The sequence below is a fragment of the Triturus cristatus genome, chromosome 11 (assembly GCF_964204655.1).
Source record: "Triturus cristatus chromosome 11, aTriCri1.1, whole genome shotgun sequence".
In the NCBI taxonomy this organism is placed as follows: domain Eukaryota; kingdom Metazoa; phylum Chordata; class Amphibia; order Caudata; family Salamandridae; genus Triturus; species Triturus cristatus.
The window spans coordinates 120,100,979-120,115,900 of record NC_140594.1 but is presented as its reverse complement, the minus strand read 5'-3'; positions in this window follow the sequence as shown (position 1 = coordinate 120,115,900).

The following is a 14,922-nucleotide window of genomic DNA, read 5'->3' as shown; positions in this document are numbered from 1 at the left end:
ATTCGATCTTGTTCGCAAAAAAAGCAGTTTTAGTGGTGATAAGAGCATTTTTGTATTTCTTCAGTAAGATTTTATAACTGATCTTCCTATCAGCACTAAAATCCTTCCTCCAGTAACGTTCTGCCCTTTTACATTCTTGTTTCAGCAGCCTTAATTCTGAGGTAAACCATGGGTGTTTCAGCTCTCCCTTCCTAATTATTGAGGGTTTTTTAGGTATAAGTTTGTCCAGGGATTGGGTGATCCATTGATTAAAGTTGTTAGCAGCCACGTCCACATTGGAATTATCCAGAGGCTTGCTGCTTTCTAACAGTCCCCTCCAGTTGTCCACATCAAGTTTTGTCCAAGGTCTTATTAACGCTCTATCTGAGGAAGTAAAAGTACTTGTTCTGGATATTTTCCAGTAAAAAGGAATCACCGAGTGATCCGACCAAGGGACACGATAAGGCTCCGTGACTGTTATGGTCTCAACGTTAGTAAAAATGGGATCAAGAGTGTTTCCTGACTTGTGCGTGGAACTCCGAACCTTCAGATTAAGGTTATAACTCTCTAGGTCATTTTCTAGATCTTTCGCTGTCCTATCTCCTAGCTTGTTAAAGTGGATATTAAGATCTCCCAGTAACAGGAAATTCGTGGCCGTACAGACCCCACCTATCACCGCTTCCAACAGGCTTTCGTGAAATAAACCAAGAGGGCCTGGTGGTCGGTAGATCAGTAGCCCTGTTATTGAGCTCTCATCTGAGGGGTGGAGAGTAAAATGAGTACTCTCACATCCCTGAATGCTCGTATCCTGTAGACGGCAACTTATGCTCTCCCTGTAGATAATTGCAATCCCTCCTCCTATTCTTCCTGGTCGGTCTTTATGCTGTACTATGTATCCTGGGGGTAGTGCCTCGACCAAATCTGGGTCAGAGTGTTCCCCCAGCCAAGTCTCCACCAGAAACAGAACATCAAGATCTCTAAAGGTAATTAGGAGTGAGATTTCCTCCTTGTGTCCAGGCAGGGATCGGCAGTTAAGTAAAGCCATCTTTAGGTTTTTCGACAGTTTGTTTTCGTCTGGTACCTGTTCCGACACGAGAAAAGGACAACGATTGCATGCTTGGTGGCCTTTCATCAAATCTAGCGTATGTAAACATCGGGGAGAAGTTGTTCCCTTATACACTAGAAGCTCAGCACGAGTATATACTCTTACCTGATCAGAGCATCTGGGCCTGAGGCCCGATCGTGCGCGAACGGGCACAAACGGGCTTTCCTCTGGCGCTCCTCCGGCGCTCATCAGGCGCTCCCGCTGCGCGTGACCGCTGCGCGTCCTCATGGCCCGTTTATGAAGGCTCTCCTTCCAAGCGTCTGAGCGCTAGAGCGCTACAACGAAGATGGCGCCGACAAACGGCGCTTCCCCAACAGATCCCTCACCAATTATGGCATCCTAGATGACCCGGGGCCCGCTCTAAAAGCGGTGAGTAACTCGCCAATGCGATATTTTACAATGCAAGTGGGGGGCAGCGTGCGCGCTCACGGCGCAATTAAAATCCAGGCAAAAATAAACTATATTCAACCTAGATATAAAAATGGGATTGTTATATTAAAAGGTATGCATAAATCACATTAGGGCCTGGCGCCCTACAAACCTAACAGTCCCCTTGGCCAACTCAAAGGGGCTCAAATGCCCTATGTCCAAAAGTCAGGGCAGCTGCCAATGCAGCAATATCCAAAAGTGCGTCATTGCGCTAGGGCAGGAGTGCATCTCACCCCTATCTCTCACAATGCCACCAAAGGAATGATGGCCTAAACTTTGCAGCTGGCACTAATTGCTGTGCAGCTGTGAAAGTATGGGGGCAAAGAAGTGCACCTCACTTCTGTCTCCCTAAGAATGCCCCAAAGAAAGAATCGCATAAGCATTGCAGCTGGCACTAAGTGCTGCGAAGCTGTGAATCACACCTAAAGGCCTGGCACCACTGTGCCCTTTGAACAAATGTGCAATTACATTGCAGCTGCCCGCGCTGGTGCGGCGCAGCTGGGGACAAGGCAAAATGGGCCCTGGCACGACTGTGCCCTCGGGGCCCCCACCAGGCTCTCTAAATAAAACCACCCCATCGGTGCAGCTGCCCTCTGCAAGTGGGGCAGCTAGGATAAACAAGCTGAAGGGGCCCTGGCACATCTGTGCCCTCTGGGCTTTTAAATTAATTTGGCCCCCATCGTTGGAGCGGCCCTCTATAAGGCGGGGCCGCTCATGGAATGGTCACCGACACTGTGCCCCGATCGTGGGACGGCCAGCTCTCTCTCGCGGGACTGCCCGGCGAAGCAGGACTGCCCAGGTGCTTTGTGTACACCAACACAAAGAACACCCTCCTGAGCCCCACTCACCGGGCTGCTGTCGGCAGGCTCCTCTTGCTGCGTGACGCGGGGCTCTTCCTTAGATATGGGAGCCCCGCTGATGACTCTCTTCACCGGACTCCTTCTCCGTCACCTGGGAACTCGGTGTGGAGCCCGCGAGGCTCTGGCCATCCGCTTTGTCTTTCTCGTGGCCCCGCCCACAACCAGGCAAGGCCGCCTGGCTTCCGGGTCGCGCTGGTAGCGGCCCAGCAACTTCTCTTCGACTTCTGGGCTGCGGCGGTGATTCCACTGCGGAGATGCGGGGTGGGCACCCGCTTGTAAAAATACATTTGAAGGTGGCAATAACACCCGCTAGCTAAAGCACGCATAAATCAGCGGGGTGGGCTCCCGCTCAGCCACGAAGCACGGGGGAATCCCTACGCTGGGGATCCCTTCTCAATGAAGTGCAGCTCAGCGCCGCAAAGCCCACACATTCCTCCTAATGGAAGTTTAAAGAAATAAAGCGCTCTCCAGGGCTAGGAGCCACAACTCCTCAGCAAAAGTCCATGAGATGAAGAGGCATTGCAGGGCCCAGGGAGGCAAGCCCTCATGGCAGCCCCCCCTGGGTCCCAGCAGCAGCACGCCCCGGCAGGATTCACGAATCAAGACTGAACAATATCATGGGGCCACAGCCCCTATACTTATACCCAGAATTCCTTTGTCTGTAGTGCAGGGCATGGGGGAACCAGATGCAACTGGTTTAGGGGGGATTTGGAGCACTTTGTTTTGCAAACTCCTCTTCCCCTTTGTCAGTTGGGGGCTAGGTGATCAGACACACCACAGGGTGCGGAGCCAGCATTGTACAGGGCAGGCACCATCGTATTCAGACTCAGGGAATTACCTCTCCCACAACTCTCAGCCCAGGTGTCCCATTCAGCCTAGCGCTGACTCATCCTGCCCCTCCTGGAGCCATACACACCTCCCAGCTCCTGTCACTCACAAGCCAGACATGCAATTCACATCAGGCAGGCAGACACATAGCACACAGAAATGCCAACTTCTAAAAGTGGCATTTCTAAAATAACCATTTATTCACACAATTTCATACATACCAGACTTGACCACACTGCTCCTCTCATAACAGGAATTACCACTGACACACACTGATCAGGGAATCCCCAATGCATTCCTATGGGAGGGCAGGCCAACCTTACTAATTTAACACAGAGAGATCACGCACTTTACACTGGACCACAGTGCTAAAGTGCACAGAGGCCTAAAACCACCAACACCATGTCAGAGCTAAGGCAAAAAGTTTAGGGGTCAACCTGCCAAAAAGGGCCAAGTCCAACAATGGGGTACATAGTGACAGGAGAAAATGTGTGAGCAAAGCCTGATTAGCAGTGTAATGTCAGAGGGGGCAGGGTTTGACTGTAAGGGGGGGGGGGGCAGTGGGGGCTGTGCAATCACTGGCAGGTACCGGGGTGGGAAAGAGGACAATGAAGTGAAAGAGGTTGGACTTGATAGTTCTAGTGGGGCGTGGCGGAAGCCCCCACCCCCTCTCCCCCTTGTGTGTTCATTTTGGTGTAGACATGTCCACTGCTTGCGAAGCAGGACGTCCGGAACGGGACCCCATCAGTGCCATGCTTTCTATAATGCAGTCTTGCTGTTTTGAAGATCTGTACATAGCAAGTATTACGGTTACCTGTGTCAGAGATATGTGCGCTTCTCATCGGCCTTGGAAGGATGACAAGTTCAGTCGACTCCTACAAGGATTCGAACCTGTGACCTGCTAGTTGAACATAGGTCTCTGCAGCAGGTGCAGTGACCCGCCGAGGCATTTCACTGCGTTAAAAGAGGCAGCAAATCACGCAAGCCCTGGGACTTACACAGAAACCAGAGAGTTGATTCAATTTAAACCCGTCTGTTTACGTAAACGACCCCAAACCTGGGATCGGTGCGCATCTAAAGCCGAGCGGGTATGGTGCTAATGCCCCGCGATCTTGGGCGCTACGTCCATTCTGAAAACCCCAGACACAGAGGGTGGGGTCCCAGGCACTCAGCCGTCTGGCAGAGCCATAACCCTTCCATCATTGCCTCCTCATCAATAAATAACGGCTGCAGAGAGCGCTCGCCCAGCCCCGGTAAAAGCCGCAGTGGCAGTGCGGGCGCCCCTGCTGCCCGGCTCCTCTCTGATTGGCTGGGAGAATCTGCTCGGCTCTAGTAACAGGGACAAATTTACCCGGCTCTCCGCCGATTGGCTGCCGCGCCCTGGTAACTCTTAGCAACAGAAGCAGGAGGATGTGAGCCGGGAGCCTGGAAGTCGCGGTGTCTTTCAGCAGCAAAGTTTCAGCCACATCCTTCTGCAGTACGGCAGTGAGAGGGAAATTGAGAAAGGCACATCCAGGCGTCAGTGCAGGAAAAACAGCAAACCACAACCCTTCCAGCCCCGAGTGCTCTGACACGAGCTGACTCAGCAGACCGTGTCTCGTACAGCCTGCAGTGCACTGGCACGAGTGACGCATGCCCCTTCCAGCCCTCTGTGCATTGCACGAGGAAAGCATGCCCCTTCCCAGCTCTCGGTGCATTGCCACGAGGAAAGCATGCCTCTTCCAGCCCTCTGTGCATTGCACGAGGAAAGCATGTTCCAGCTCTCGTTGCATTGCCACGAGGAAAGCATGTCCCTTCCAATCCTCTGTGCATTGCCACGAGGAAAGCATGTCCATTCCAACCCTCTGTGCATTGCCACGAGGAAAGCATGTCCCTTCCAATCCTCTGTGCATTGCCACGAGGAAAGCATGTCCATTCCAACCCTCTGTGCATTGCCACGAGGAAAGCATGTCCCTTCCAATCCTCTGTGCATTGCCACGAGGAAAGCATGTCCATTAGAACCCTCTGTGCATTGCACGAGGAAAGCATGTCCATTCCAACCCTCTGTGCATTGCCACGAGGAAAGCATGTCCATTCCAGCCCTCTGTGCATTGCCACGGAGAAAGCATGTCCATTCAAGCCCTCTGTGCATTGCCACGGAGAAAACATGTCCCTTCCACCTCTCTGTGCAGTGCCACGGGGGAAGTATGTCCATTCCAACCCTCTGTGCATTGCCACGGGGAAAGTATGTCCCTTTCAGCTCTCGGTGCATTGCCACGAGGAAAGCATGTCCATTCCAACCCTCTGTGCAGTGCCACGAGGAAAGTATGTCCCTTCCAGCTCTCTGTGCATTGCCACGAGGTAAGCATGTCAATTCCAACCCTCTGTGCATTGCCACGAGGAAAGCATGTCCCTTTCAGCTCTCTGTGCATTGCCACGAGGTAAGCATGTCCCAGCTCTCGGTGCATTGCCACGAGGAAAGCATGTCCATTCCAACCCTCTGTGCATTGCCACGAGGAAAGCATGTCCATTCCAACCCTCTGTGCAGTGCCACGGGGAAAGTATGTCCCTTCCAGCTCTCTGTGCATTGCCACGAGGTAAGCATGTCAATTCCAACCCTCTGTGCATTGCCACGAGGAAAGCATGTCCCAGCTCTCGGTGCATTGCCACGAGGAAAGCATGTCCATTCCAACCCTCTGTGCATTGCCACGAGGAAAGCATGTCCCTTCCAGCTCTCTGTGCATTGCCACGAGGTAAGCATGTCAATTCCAACCCTCTGTGCATTGCCACGAGGAAAGCATGTCCCTTTCAACCCTCTGTGCATTGCCACGAGGAACGCATGTCCCTTCCAATCCTCTGTGCATTGCCACGAGGAAAGCATGTCCATTAGAACCCTCTGTGCATTGCACGAGGAAAGCATGTCCATTCCAGCCCTCTGTGCATTGTCACAGAGAAAGCATGTCCCTTCCAGCTGTCTGTCATTGCTACGAGGAAAGCATGTCCCTTCCAGCTCTCTGTGCATTGCCACGAGGAAAGCATGTCCATTCCAGCTTTCTGTGCATTGCCACGAGGTAAGCATGTCCATTCCAACCCTCTGTGCATTGCCACGAGGAAAGCATGTCCCTTTCAACCCTCTGTGCATTGCCACGAGGAAAGCATGTCCCTTCCAGCTGTCTGTGTATTGCTACGGGGAAAGCATGTCCCTTCCAGCTCTCTATGCATTGCTACGAGGAAAACCTGTCACCTCCAGGCCACGGTGCATTGACACGAGCAGACCATTCCCCTTCTAGCCGTAGTGCAATAACACGAGCAGAGCATGTCCCTTCTAATCAAAGTGCATTAACACCAGCATGGCATGTCCCTTCCAGCTTGCAGTTCATTAACACAAGCAGAGCGTGCCCCTTCCAGCCCGTAGTGCATTGACACAAGCAGAGCATGTTCCTTTTAGCCCGCAGTGCATTAACACGAGCAAGGCATGTCCCTTCTGGCCATAGTGCATTAACACGAGCATAGCATGTCCCTTTCAGCCTGCAGTTCATTAACACAAGCATGGCATGTCCCTTCTAGCCGTAGTGCAATAACACGAGCAGAGCGTGCCCCTTCCAGCCCGCTGTGCACCGACATAAGCAGAGCATGTGTCTTCCAGCCCGTAGTGCATTGACACAAGCAGAGCATGTTCCTTCTAGCCCGCAGTGCATTAACACGAGCAGAGCATGTCCCTTCTAGCTGTAGTGCATTAACACGAGCAGAGAATGCCCTTTCAGCCTGCAGTGCATTAACACGAGTAGAGCATGCCCCTTCCAGCCCACAGTGCATTAACACGAGCAGAGCATGTCCCTTCTGGCCATAGTGCATTAACACGAGCAGAGCATGTCCCTTCTGGCCATAGTGCATTAACACGAGCAGAGCATGTCCCTTCTGGCCATAGTGCATTAACACGAGCAGAGCATGTCCCTTCTGGCCATAGTGCATTAACACGAGCAGAGTATGTCCCTTCTGGCCATAGTGCATTAACACGAGCAAGGCATGTCCCTTCTGGCCATAGTGCATTAACACGAGCAGAGCATGTCCCTTCTGGCCATAGTGCATTAACACGAGCAAGGCATGTCCCTTCTGGCCATAGTGCATTAACACGAGCAGAGTATGTCCCTTCTGGCCATAGTGCATTAACACGAGCAGAGCATGTCCCTTCTGGCTGTAGTGCATTAACACGAGGAAGGCATGTCCCTTCCGGCCATAGTGCATTAACACGAGCAGAGCGGTCCCTTTCAGCCTGCAGTGCATTAACACGAGCAGAGCATGCCCTTTCCTGCCCGCAGTGCATTAACACGAGCAGAGCATGCCCCTTCCAGCGTGCAGTGCATTAACACAAGCATGGCATGTGTCCCTTCCAGCCTGCTTTGCACCGACATAAGCAGAGTATGTGTCTTCCAGCCCGTAGTGCATTGACACAAGCAGAGCATGTCCCTTTCAGCCTGCAGTGCATTAACACGAGCAGAGCATGTCCCTTCTAGCTGTAGAGCATTAACACGAGCAGAGCATGTCCCTTCTGGCTGTAGTGCATTAACACGAGGAAGGCATGTCCCTTCCGGCCATAGTGCATTAACACGAGCAGAGCGGTCCCTTTCAGCCTGCAGTGCATTAACACGAGCAGAGCATGCCCTTTCCTGCCCGCAGTGCATTAACACGAGCAGAGCGTGCCCTTTCCTGCCCGCAGTGCATTAACACAAGCAGAGCATGCCCCTTCCAGTCTGCAGTGCATTAACACGAGTAGAGCATGCCCCTTCCAGCCCACAGTGCATTAACACGAGCAGAGCGGTCCCTTTCAGCCTGCAGTGCATTAACACGAGCAGAGCATGCCCTTTCCTGCCCGCAGTGCATTAACACGAGCAGAGCGTGCCCTTTCCTGCCCGCAGTGCATTAACACGAGCATGTCATGTCCTTTCCAGTCCGCAGTTCATTACAACAAATAGATTATCTCTTATAGCCTACAGTGGCAGATCAAGTGCCTTCCGGCCTGCAGTGCATTGACACAAGCAGACCATGTCCCTTCCAGCTGTAGTGCATTAACACGAGCAAGGCATGTGCCTTCCAGCCACGTAAAACCACACCAGTGCACGGGGAAAGGAAATGTGTCCCTTCAAGCCCTCAGTGCATGGGCAAGAGTAAAGCACAGACATCCTGCCCCTCAGACCACAGGAAGAGTGCAGCACACAGCCTTCAGCCCTCGGTGCATGGGCAAGAGCAAAGCACAGACATCCTGCCCCTCAGACCACAGGAAGAGTACAGCACACAGCCTTCAGCCCTCAGTGCATGGGCAAGAGCAAAGCACAGACATCCTGCCCCTCAGACCACAGGAAGAGTACAGCACACAGCCTTCAGCCCTCGGTGCATGGGCAAGAGCAAAGCACAGACATCCTGCCCCTCAGACCACAGGAAGAGTACAGCACACAGCCTTCAGCCCTCAGTGCATGGGCAAGAGCAAAGCACAGACATCCTGCCCCTCAGACCACAGGAAGAGTACAGCACACAGCCTTCAGCCCTCAGTGCATGGGCAAGAGTAAAGCACAGACATCCTGCCCCTCAGACCACAGGAAGAGTACAGCACACAGCCTTCAGCCCTCGGTGCATGGGCAAGAGCAAAGCACAGACATCCTGCCCCTCAGACCACAGGAAGAGTACAGCACACAGCCTTCAGCCCTCAGTGCATGGGCAAGAGCAAAGCACAGACATCCTGCCCCTCAGACCACAGGAAGAGTACAGCACACAGCCTTCAGCCCTCGGTGCATGGGCAAGAGCAAAGCACAGACATCCTGCCCCTCAGACCACAGGAAGAGTACAGCACACAGCCTTCAGCCCTCAGTGCATGGGCAAGAGCAAAGCACAGACATCCTGCCCCTCAGACCACAGGAAGAGTACAGCACACAGCCTTCAGCCCTCAGTGCATGGGCAAGAGTAAAGCACAGACATCCTGCCCCTCAGACCACAGGAAGAGTACAGCACACAGCCTTCAGCCCTCGGTGCATGGGCAAGAGCAAAGCACAGACATCCTGCCCCTCAGACCACAGGAAGAGTGCAGCACACAGCCTTCAGCCCTCAGTGCATGGGCAAGAGCAAAGCACAGACATCCTGCCCCTCAGACCACAGGAAGAGTACAGCACACAGCCTTCAGCCCTCAGTGCATGGGCAAGAGCAAAGCACAGACATCCTGCCCCTCAGACCACAGGAAGAGTACAGCACACAGCCTTCAGCCCTCAGTGCATGGGCAAGAGCAAAGCACAGACATCCTGCCCCTCAGACCACAGGAAGAGTACAGCACACAGCCTTCAGCCCTCAGTGCATGGGCAAGAGCAAAGCACAGACATCCTGCCCCTCAGACCACAGGAAGAGTACAGCACACAGCCTTCAGCCCTCGGTGCATGGGCAAGAGCAAAGCACAGACATCCTGCCCCTCAGACCACAGGAAGAGTACAGCACACAGCCTTCAGCCCTCAGTGCATGGGCAAGAGCAAAGCACAGACATCCTGCCCCTCAGACCACAGGAAGAGTACAGCACACAGCCTTCAGCCCTCGGTGCATTGGCAAGAGCAAAGCACAGACATCCTGCCCCTCAGACCACAGGAAGAGTACAGCACACAGCCTTCAGCCCTCGGTGCATTTGCAAGAGCAAAGCACAGACATCCTGCCCCTCAGACCACAGGAAGAGTACAGCACACAGCCTTCAGCCCTCAGTGCATGGGCAAGAGCAAAGCACAGACATCCTGCCCCTCAGACCACAGGAAGAGTACAGCACACAGCCTTCAGCCCTCAGTGCATGGGCAAGAGCAAAGCACAGACATCCTGCCCCTCAGACCACAGGAAGAGTACAGCACACAGCCTTCAGCCCTCAGTGCATGGGCAAGAGCAAAGCACAGACATCCTGCCCCTCAGACCACAGGAAGAGTACAGCACACAGCCTTCAGCCCTCAGTGCATGGGCAAGAGCAAAGCACAGACATCCTGCCCCTCAGACCACAGGAAGAGTACAGCACACAGCCTTCAGCCCTCAGTGCATGGGCAAGAGCAAAGCACAGACATCCTGCCCCTCAGACCACAGGAAGAGTACAGCACACAGCCTTCAGCCCTCGGTGCATGGGCAAGAGCAAAGCACAGACATCCTGCCCCTCAGACCACAGGAAGAGTACAGCACACAGCCTTCAGCCCTCGGTGCATGGGCAAGAGCAAAGCACAGACATCCTGCCCCTCAGACCACAGGAAGAGTACAGCACACAGCCTTCAGCCCTCAGTGCATGGGCAAGAGCAAAGCACAGACATCCTGCCCCTCAGACCACAGGAAGAGTACAGCACACAGCCTTCAGCCCTCAGTGCATGGGCAAGAGCAAAGCACAGACATCCTGCCCCTCAGACCACAGGAAGAGTACAGCACACAGCCTTCAGCCCTCAGTGCATGGGCAAGAGCAAAGCACAGACATCCTGCCCCTCAGACCACAGGAAGAGTACAGCACACAGCCTTCAGCCCTCGGTGCATGGGCAAGAGCAAAGCACAGACATCCTGCCCCTCAGACCACAGGAAGAGTACAGCACACAGCCTTCAGCCCTCGGTGCATTTGCAAGAGCAAAGCACAGACATCCTGCCCCTCAGACCACAGGAAGAGTACAGCACACAGCCTTCAGCCCTCAGTGCATGGGCAAGAGCAAAGCACAGACATCCTGCCCCTCAGACCACAGGAAGAGTACAGCACACAGCCTTCAGCCCTCAGTGCATGGGCAAGAGCAAAGCACAGACATCCTGCCCCTCAGACCACAGGAAGAGTACAGCACACAGCCTTCAGCCCTCAGTGCATGGGCAAGAGCAAAGCACAGACATCCTGCCCCTCAGACCACAGGAAGAGTACAGCACACAGCCTTCAGCCCTCAGTGCATGGGCAAGAGCAAAGCACAGACATCCTGCCCCTCAGACCACAGGAAGAGTACAGCACACAGCCTTCAGCCCTCAGTGCATGGGCAAGAGCAAAGCACAGACATCCTGCCCCTCAGACCACAGGAAGAGTACAGCACACAGCCTTCAGCCCTCGGTGCATGGGCAAGAGCAAAGCACAGACATCCTGCCCCTCAGACCACAGGAAGAGTACAGCACACAGCCTTCAGCCCTCAGTGCATGGGCAAGAGCAAAGCACAGACATCCTGCCCCTCAGACCACAGGAAGAGTACAGCACACAGCCTTCAGCCCTCAGTGCATGGGCAAGAGCAAAGCACAGACATCCTGCCCCTCAGACCACAGGAAGAGTACAGCACACAGCCTTCAGCCCTCAGTGCATGGGCAAGAGCAAAGCACAGACATCCTGCCCCTCAGACCACAGGAAGAGTACAGCACACAGCCTTCAGCCCTCAGTGCATGGGCAAGAGCAAAGCACAGACATCCTGCCCCTCAGACCACAGGAAGAGTACAGCACACAGCCTTCAGCCCTCAGTGCATGGGCAAGAGCAAAGCACAGACATCCTGCCCCTCAGACCACAGGAAGAGTACAGCACACAGCCTTCAGGCCTCAGTGCATGGGCAAGAGCAAAGCACAGACATCCTGCCCCTCAGACCACAGGAAGAGTACAGCACACAGCCTTCAGCCCTCGGTGCATGGGCAAGAGCAAAGCACAGACATCCTGCCCCTCAGACCACAGGAAGAGTACAGCACACAGCCTTCAGCCCTCGGTGCATGGGCAAGAGGAAAGCACAGACATCCTGCCCCTCAGACCACAGGAAAAGTACAGCACACAGCCTTCAGCCCTCAGTGCATGGGCAAGAGCAAAGCACAGACATCCTGCCCCTCAGACCACAGGAAGAGTGCAGCACACAGCCTTCAGCCCTCAGCGCATGGGCAAGAGCAAAGCACAGACATCCTGCCCCTCAGACCACAGGAAGAGTACAGCACACAGCCTTCAGCCCTCAGTGCATTGGCAAGAGCAAAGCACAGACATCCTGCCCCTCAGACCACAGGAAGAGTACAGCACACAGCCTTCAGCCCTCAGTGCATGGGCAAGAGCAAAGCACAGACATCCTGCCCCTCAGACCACAGGAAGAGTACAGCACACAGCCTTCAGCCCTCGGTGCATGGGCAAGAGCAAAGCACAGACATCCTGCCCCTCAGACCACAGGAAGAGTACAGCACACAGCCTTCAGCCCTCAGTGCATGGGCAAGAGCAAAGCACAGACATCCTGCCCCTCAGACCACAGGAAGAGTACAGCACACAGCCTTCAGCCCTCAGTGCATGGGCAAGAGCAAAGCACAGACATCCTGCCCCTCAGACCACAGGAAGAGTACAGCACACAGCCTTCAGCCCTCGGTGCATGGGCAAGAGCAAAGCAGACTCCCAGCTCTGTGCATGGGAACTGTGAGTGCACTTGTACAGTGCTTGATGTTGCTCATGTGGGGTCCAATCGCATTATTGCATCCTAGTTCAGAGCAATCCAGGTCTTTAATTGCTCCCTGTGTCTTCGAGGGCCCCGTATGTTCCTTATGATGCCTGGCAGGGAGTTTAAAGCTTTGCAGCCGGTACAGAGAACAAAGCTCCACAATGTTCTCCTTGTAGGGGTGGTTGTGGGGTGGTGATAAGGTGGGGCGCTCGTCTTAAGCGGAGTGTTCTGCGAATACCAATGGGATTTGGCAAAGGACGGCCCTCAGATACAGAAGGGCTGGTTGACCTTACATGTCTACGCCAGACGCTTCCCTTGGTAGCCCCTTGCACAGGTGCGCCCCCTGGACTTTCAATAAGGATGGGACCAAATTTCGAGGACAGAATATCTAGAATTAAATATTGACAGGCAAGTAAGTCTAGATTTTCTATACCTAACTGCCTATATATGTATCTGCGTGGTTCATACATTTTCAAGGTAGATTGATGTGGAGATAGGATAGTAAATGTATACTTCCTATATGCGCTTACTTTCGATACTTTGTCCCTCGATATTAGTATGCCACGATACTTTTGCACTTGATATACAGCCTCCTACGCGCAAGCTGTGGCAGTCCGCGCATGTGTGATATCTCATTTACAATACTGCAATTTAGTTGGCCTTGAGCTTCCTGCCATGAGTATCAAGAAACTGAAGGAGGTTCACCTTTTTCTTAACAGCAAAATGTTATTGTCAACAGCCGTGGTAAGCCTGGCAGAGCCAGGTTTTCAAGCAGTACAATATACATAATAGTAATAGTGGAAGGTTCACATTTTAATTCTGTCTTTTAGTACTCCTAGCGCCTAGATGCCCCTGTGTGGTCATGTGCTCTTGTACTAAATATATGAATAGATTAAAATAAGAATATAACTTTGCTGAGAAAATGGCCCTTGGATGATGGAGAGCGCCTTACGTGCAGAGCATGTGCTCTAGGCGGCCAGTGGGCTGCATGAAGCAGCAGTGTAATGCGCCCCCCCCCCCCCCCCATGAACAAGATGCACCAGTTAAGCTGCGGTGTTTTGTATCAAAGGGAAATGCACCAGTGCATAGGAAATCTCCAGAGGAGCCATGAACACTACAACAATTTGTGACACCGCTAAGTTTGTTAGCAATAGGGCGAACTGCAAAGCAAAACAATGTGCCACTAGGGGGTATTGCAAAAACAAATCCGATATTGAGTGTATAAAAAAATGGTGTTTACGGCATTCCCAACGCTTTGACATTTCTTACATCCTTGGTGCATAGAAACGAGCAAACCCCACCCCTCCCACCCCTCCGTATGTGGGGAAGACAGCGCATCTTTCTGTCCCAGAGTACTTGTGGGAAGGAGAACACTCCTTTTAGGCCTAAGTGCAGGGAGATGAGCAGGAAGCCCTCCTTTCAGACCTTAGTGAGTGTAAAAGACCACTCTCCATCCGTCCTGACCCCCAGTGTGTGAACAGAGCACTCTACATGCAAACCACAGGCCTGCCGAGCTAGGGATCAGCGATCGCAAATCAATGGCAAACTGACCTGCCCCAGCAACATCTGCAGAAAACCAGGCATGAAACATCCAAAAAGATGAGGTCGTAAAATTGCACAGAAGGAATTTGTTACAGGTGACTGTCAACAGGGACAAACATATAGCGATTTGCTGTATGACGAAACATTAGTAAATAGTGAATAGTATAAAACACAAAGTATTGACAGTATGTCTGGCCATAAAGACCCTACACGGCACATTAGCCAGGTGTACTGCATGTTTGGCACTTGAAACTTCAAAGTCATCGAAGCATGCCCTTCAGCCTGGGTCAATGCCATACTAATCAGACAGCAGGAAACTTTTTTTATGCTGAAAAGTAGGCCACTAAACTGACGGAAACTATTAGCTAGCGAACAGTTCCATGACCCTTATCGTCAAGGGGAAGTGTTGGATCAATGTCAGAATCCATCACTGATGTGACAGGTGTTTTGGATTCTATTAAAGACACAAAGACGAAAATTAAGACTTCATTTCTTCACTGAAATTCTCTAGCAGAGGAGATAGACATAACAAATAAATGTTTTCAACATGGATGCCAGTTGAACTGCTCCCAACAAGGCAGAGTTTGCAGTTCAGTCCTCCAGGCCACATGACATCATAGATATACAGAAGCTGAACACACTTCCTCTTCCTTGACTGCCGAGGGACAAACCTTAGTCCCACAAAAGAAATCCAAGGACAAAATCCTGGCAAGAAACATTTACCATATCAGCAAAATCTGAGGGTCATCGGATCGAAAAAATCACTTAATTTAGCAGGTAGGTCCAACCAGC